Source organism: Montipora foliosa, chromosome 5, assembly GCF_036669935.1.
Source record: "Montipora foliosa isolate CH-2021 chromosome 5, ASM3666993v2, whole genome shotgun sequence".
NCBI lineage: Eukaryota > Metazoa > Cnidaria > Anthozoa > Scleractinia > Acroporidae > Montipora > Montipora foliosa.
This window is the reverse complement of record NC_090873.1, coordinates 37305803-37313302: the sequence shown is the minus strand read 5'-3', so window position 1 is coordinate 37313302 and position 7500 is coordinate 37305803. Positions and strand designations below refer to the sequence as shown.

The window sequence follows — 7500 nt, the reverse complement described above, 5'->3', positions numbered from 1 at the left end:
CTGATTAAGAATGAGATTGGACTGCAGCGTGTGTAGAAGAATACCGTGATCCACGGTACCCAAGTATCCGTTTCACAATGGAAAGGGAAATCAATACGAAATTATTTTTTCTAGACATATTGCTAGACAACGGTCATCCATCTATTGTTACTAGTGTATATCGCAAGAAGACATTTACTGGTCTTCTCACTAATTATTTCAGCTTCGCCCCTTTGAATAACAAACTGGGTCTAGTCAGAACATTACTAGACAGAGTATATAAGATCAATAATCTGGACGTCAAGAAGCTTATTTTCTTACTACGGAAAAATTGTTTTCCGTCGTGGGTCATCAACAACTTGAAGATTATTCACAGGTATCTTTCTAAGAAAATGAACCCTTCTCTGACTGGGCGGGACGCCTCATCCAACTCCGGGAAAACTTCTACGCACTTCTATAAACTCCCTTATGTTGGCCGGTTTTCTGAAATCGCCCAGACTAAGTTAAGACAACTACTCAAACATTATTGTAAAGCTGATTTAGATGTTAAATTGACCTTTAGTACGTTTAAACTTAGAAACAAGTTCGGCGTGAAAGATTCAGTACTACGTTCGCTTGTTGTTTATAAATTCTCGTGTGCTGGCTGTAATGCCAGCTACATTGGCGAGACCACTCGCCACCTTTGTACACGTGCTTGTGAGCATCTCTTGTCGGACAAGTTTTCGCATGTTTACAGACACCTGCACTCATCTAGGGCCTGTCATGACTCTTGTAATACAGAATGTTTCACGATCCTAGATTCTGCCGCCTCAAAATTCCAAATTAAGATCAAAGAGGCATTGCACATTAAGTGGGAAAATCTCATTCTTAATCAGCAGTTGAGCGTTTAGATTTGTCTCTTTCTTTTTAATTACGCAGTTCTTTTGTCTTTTATTTTATTGCTATGTGCGCTATTTTTGTTTCCTGCGCATTTCATACTTCATATTCGAATTGTACGCAAGTTCTGACACGTAATTTTGTAACGTACCTTAATATAAATTCAAGTGTACAGCCGTTAAAAAAGCTCATTTGCAACTGAAGAGGAGACAAACCCTGACAATTATACAACATTAAAGCCTGTAGAAAGTTTAAAAAGGAGCGAGGACGGACAACTTCTGACGTGAAAAAAAGTTTAAAAATTTACAAATTTAATAAGACGTTTCGGTCAAAGACCTTCTTCAGTTATAACAACTTTTGAATAAAAACAAAACTTAAATAAGATTTAGGTGCTAGAGATTACGTCATTACAAGTGACAACTGTGAAAAAAGTATAAGATGACAAAAAAGAAGAACAATAAGTGGTGCTAATTAGTAGAAGACAAAGAAGCTAAATTAACGAAGCAAAAAATACTGAAGGAAACGAAAAAATGACACTAAAGAAAACAATTAACAAGGGATAAAAGATAAAATCTAAGCTGGCTAAAACGAATACAATTACTAAAGAGCACGTATTAGGCACAAAAGTCTGAAGAAAGGAAAGGGTATTACGTAAAAAAATCCCCAAACAAGGCCTTTGGAGCTCAAAAGGGCCAAAAAAACAACAAAATCCCTTGAGGGGCCCTAAACAATGTTAATCATAATAAGCTCCCCGGGCAGGGCCTTTGAGTTCACCCAACACCTAAAGGGCTGACAAAATACAAGAAAAGGGCCTCTGAACGATGGATCATGTAGGAACGTACACTATGGAAAAGCGGGAAACTAATTATAACTGTTTTTCTGTTTTTGGAATGAATTCCTTCCATTCCGGGGAGCTTATATTATGATTAACATTGTTTAAGGGCCCTGTTGAAGCCACAAATGTAATAAAGCCCTCAAATGTAATAAAAAATTGACCACAAATGTAATAAAATCCTCCAATGCTATGAAAAGCGTATATACTCGAAAGAGGGCCGCCCTCAATTAAAGTCGGTCATATTTAAGCGCCGCAGCGCTCTTTCGAAAAACGCAGTTATTCGAAAGAGCGCTGCTTTTTCCAACCACACAGTGTCCTTTTTCGAACCATACCGAAATGAGTGCAAATTCACAAAATAGGTCACGTGGTAGACATTTCAATACAAAAGAGGAAGGGAAAACAAATTGATTGCAAGGTGATGTTAACTGAATGTCTGTCGGGATGTCATTGTTTCCAGATTACGTTCTGATTTATTCTTTCAAGCTTCTTTATAACGTTTACATGTGACCAAATGTTATTACACTTATGCCTTAAACATTCTTCTACCTTGAGGATAAAAAAACCCTTGCATATTAAAAGTTTACACGTAAATATTGCTACCGCTTTTCTCCGACTTTCCATTAGGAATTTTATTTCAGAAGATTCCAGTCACGGGAAGTAAACAAAATTTCCCGTGTTAATACAAAGGGTAATATAAGTTGTAAATGGTTTGAACCCAGGAGTTATATCATAAAGTAAAGTACTATCGTCCTGGTGAGTGTAGTCCTGAGAAGGACTGTTTGAGATGACATTGACATTGACAGTCAATGTCATCTCAAACAGTCCTTCTCAGGACTACACTCACCCGGACGATCGTACTTTACTTTATGGTAATATAAGTATTTGTTTTAAACTACTTAGCGGTGCAACTTTTAGTTCCTGGACAAGTTATAACAGCTGTCATTATTCTTCAACTTCGTGTAGAGTCGCTATTCACGAGAAAGAGAGCCGTAACCAACCGAATGAACTTGTTTCCCAAAATGCAAGCAACGGATCACTTAGTTGCTGTTTTGGTTTTGGTTTTTTGTTCTTTTCTCGATTTTTTTGCTACAGCAAAATATCGCCTTTGCGAGAAAGCAGAGGACGGGGAGACAGAAATCCCTCGGCAGTGTCCAATGAAGTTCATGAGGCTTTGGTTAAACTTGCGAAAGGGAATCTCTACCACCTGTCAGAAGTCGGAGTAACGAGGAAACTGAATCTGCATACTTGCGTTATTGGAGATCAAATGGAAATATTACAGTGCAAAAGCAAAAGGGAAAAGACATTCTTTATATAAATGGAAAGCGAATCCTTCGAAAACCTGAAATCAGTAAGATTGTGGCAAAAGAATATGACCGTACGAATGGATCGGGGGCCAGGAAGCTTGTTTATTCACTTAAACATAGATTTGTTGGGCTAAGTCAACATCACATTCAAGAAAATGAATTGTATCAGTCATTTAGTTGAGAGTATAATAAAACGAAAATAATTCACTCACTGGAAAATTATAGACGAACGATCGACGTTTGGGCCATATCACACGGCCTTCATCAGGAATCTGCCGAGTCAGCTTGCATGAGGCAAGTGTTTCGTGATAGCTGACTCGGCACGTCCCGTAACGCAAAGTCCCAAGTGTGCTATAGAACGAACCGTAGCAAATTCACGGCTGCGCCATGGGTTCTCCGATTTCTCCTATTGTCGCCAATCTGTGCATGGAGGTGTTTGAAGAGAGAGCACTTGGTTGTTACAATGGCGTGAGACCAAGGCTTTGGCTTGAAGTTCGTAACGTAGACGACACTTTCGTCATTTTAGAGAAAAATGAAACCAGCAGATTCCTGGACCACCTGAACAGTCAGGACGCCAACATCCAATTTACACAGGAGCAATGTACCAACAACCTGTTACCCTTCCTCAACTGCCTGGTGAAAATCAACAGCGACGGATTTCTTTTATCGCAAACCAACACACACGGATCAATACCTCCAGTTCAGTTCCCATCATCCCCTTATACACAAGCTAGGCATGATACGCACCCTTGAAGCCATCCGGAAGAAGTAGAGAAAGAGAAGGAACACATCAGGAAGGCATTGAATCTTTGCGGTTACCCAAGCTGGACCTTCCAGAAAGCATCAAGTTCTTCGAAACGCGACCATCAGCGACAGGGACAAGAACAGAGGACTGGACCTAGTGGATTGCGGAACATCCGGATAGCTATCCCCTATGTGACCGGTGTCTCTGATGCTATGAAGTCAGTCTTCAGATCCTTCGATTTTTTACCACTTTCAATCCATGTAAAACTTTAAGGCAAAAGTTGGTAAATGTCAAGGACAAGCCCCATAAAGATAAGATCTCCCATGTGATATACGGGATAAGGTGCGGTTCGGAGAACTGCACTGAAATCTACGTTGGAGAGACCAAGCAGGCGCTGGGCTTGAGAATGGGACAGGTTAAAATACCTAGTACCATCGAGGCACAGAATTCTGCCGTCTATGACCATTTACGAAGCTCGGGGCACTCGTCTGATCTACGTGATGTCAAGATCCTGGACAAGGAAGAAAACTGGGTCAGACGTGGCATTAAAGAAGCTGTTTGGGAGAGGGTAGAGGGCCCTTCTCTTAACAAGAAAGGGGGGCTACGGCTCGAGCTATCGCACACTTGGGACCGTGCGTTACGGGAGGTGCCGAGTCAGCTATCACATGACACTTGCGTGACCCAAGCTGACTCGGCAGATTCCCGATGAAGGCCGTGTGATATGGCCGAAACGTCGATCGTTCTTCTATAATTTTCCAGTAAGTGAATTATTTTCGTTTTATTATAACATTCAAGAAATCCTTAACTGTGACAAATGCCACTACCAACGAAATCTAAGATTTTTAAACAGGCCTACACTGAAACCAATACAGGCACGTGATGTCCATATTAGACATCAAGTTGATCTAATGGATATGGGTAAGCGGGGAACTGTGAAAGTCAATGGAGATTCCTATCGATATGTGTTATCAGTTATGGATGTGTTCAGTCGGTTTGTGTGGTTGAGAGCCTTAAAGGAGAAGAGTAGTAAGGATGTCGCTAATGCGCTCAAAGGAATCTATATGGAACATGGAGCTCCGGCCGTGATTCAAAACGATCAGGTTACAGAAGTTAAAGGTTCTGCAAAGAGGCTCACTAAAGAGATGAAAATAAAAACCATCCGCAGTCGCCCACACCACCCTCAATCACAAGGCAAAGTGGAAAGAAGTCATCGATCCCTTCGTGCTAAAATGGAGTTTGACTTATTAGAGATGTCACAAAAGGGCGTTAAAGTGGTACTACGACCAAAAAACTAATTCTTTTTTTTCTTTGGATTTCAAAACTATGTTAACTAAACACTAACTGACCCAAGTTTTAAGTTCTGATTTTAAAGAGACACCTGTTTATTTTAACTGGAATTTTCTTATTTATTGGTCCGCCATTACTAACTTTAAAATCTTGAGAGAGCTGGGTCGAGGAGAAAATGACGTCAAAGACTCACCAGTTTAAGAATGCAATGCGTGTGTACGCGGCTGAATTAATATGCAGCACGGGAGTTTCGGGCTTTCAGACATTTAAACCCGTGTTTTGCATATGTAATAAATTGCGTTTACAGGCTGAAATTCTAAGCTAGTGAGTAAATGACGTCATTTTCTCTAGATCCAACCCTCTGAGGTCCAATCGGCCACTTTTGAACGTGAGTAATGGCGGACCGTGAAATCCAAAAATTACACTCAAAATAATCAGCCTTTGGATAAAACTCAAAGCTCAAAATTTTGCCAGTTAGGGGTTAAGAAAACACGCTTTCAAAATCTGAAGAAAAAAAGGAGATGATATTTTGATCATAGTACCACTTTAACTGGGTGAAACATCTGCCCACGTACCAGTCTATTCTAAACGAGGATCCAAAGGAGGTTTTGGAGTACAAAGAGCCTTTTGAAGTATATTACACCCGAAAACCTATTTCTCATAGATCAGCGTCAATGATTACAGAACTAGTGGTAAACTCCGGCAAATGCTATCCAACGAATTCTGACAGGAGACGGCGCGATAAAAGTGCTTCTGCAGTAAGGCAAATGGCTTGCGCTGAAACTGAACGATGCAATAAAAGAATGATTAAATCACAGTTAGTCTAATCCTCCTTCCAAGTACAGCGTTGGAGAAAAAGTATACGTTCGCCTTCAGAGGAAAGGAGGGATAAAAGCCGCACAAAAGAGACAACACGTCGTGGAAGCTGTGATAAAAAAGAGACATCTCAAAGAACACTCTTACAAGGTGAGTTTTGTTTCCCCATTAACAGGAAGAAAGGAGTCAAAATGGCTAATGGTGGACGACATAACAAGGTTAACACTGGGTGAAGAAAAAAGGAAACAGATGGCTGCAAAGCTAACGAAACAACAGAAAAAGGAACTTATATCTGATCTCAATGGAAAGGGTGGACTTCGCTAACGTAATTGAAGACCAGGGTTATAATATTGTGTTTAATCCACCAGGAGATGGCAGCTGCCAGTTTGCTGCGTTAGCTAGACAGTTAAGTGGCCTTGGAATTTTCAGGTCACCAGACACAATGAGAGACAATTAATCGGATATATGCAAGAAAACTATCGGGACAATGACGGTTTTCCTTTGCTACAATTCATTCCAGAGTTTGATTCATGGGAATCGTACTTACAAAACATGGCAAAGACTAACACCTATGGCGATCTGCGAACACTCGATGCCGCGGCAAACCTGTACAATATGACAACATTCACGTTGTTTCCACATTCGGTGCTGGGGCGGCACATACATTTCAGCCTGTTTCAAGTAATGCTACGGCGACTATCTATGTAGGCCACTTTGCGGAGAATCATGGAGAGCATTATGTAGGTTTGTCCGCATGGTCTCAGACTCATCTCATGAAGGAAGTATTCATTAATGACGACAGTTTAAGTAATAACTTAACGATTAAAGACAACCAATTGACCAACCATAGCAACAATTTACTGGATAACGAGTGAGCCAGCCGTGAATCCATGAACAATAACTCACTCAATGAGCAGATAGTAACTAATGTACCACTATTTACTAATGAGGCAATGATTAACGTAGTTAAGTTTGTACACGACAACTCTGTAGATCAGGTGATAGTCAATCTAAGCCCAGACAACTTAGCATCTCATCTGATTGCCGAACAGGAACCTGACCAGCCTGACAACTTAAGCGATGAGCAAACAGCTGACACCAACGAACAACTTTTGAACAATGACGTGCTTGAACTGATCATCAAGTTTGTATTGAGTTCATTTCCATTCGCAAGAAGTGCCTTTAAAGCTGTAAATATATATTCTTTGATATACTGTAGACAAAGTACCGTACCCAAGGATCTACATTCCTGAAGTACCAGCGAAAGCAACAATTATTAACGTGAGGAGAATAATAAGATTGAAAGGTCAGGGAAGTGGCGTTGTTCTTTGTCTTAAGGAGATCATCAGTTCTCCAAAGTGACATTTGCGTGGCTTAAACTAAAACCAACATCACTTGGTTGCTTTGAGATCATTAACATTGCCTGGCGAAATTAAGGACGGTGCCTACTATTGTTATTGCGCATACGTTCTGCGCATCTCTGAGATACTTGGATTTCTTATCGCCGATGCTTACTGATACAGGGATATTTTTGCGCGGTTTAAAACTATCCGGAGAAAGTAGATCTTAGTAAGTACTCTTGGTATCCATAAAGAAAATTGGGGGTAACCGTGCATTTTTGAGAGGTAATTAAGCTTCAATTTGAGAAAGAACGCCAT

General features: G+C 40.5%; 1 protein-coding gene across 5 annotated transcripts in view; it reads left to right on the top strand.

Moving 5' to 3' along the window:
* The window catches only part of LOC138004100 (stimulated by retinoic acid gene 6 protein-like), a 116787-nt gene that overhangs the window by 77434 nt on the left and 31853 nt on the right, over positions 1–7500 (top strand). The gene's annotated exons all lie outside the window — the stretch shown is intronic.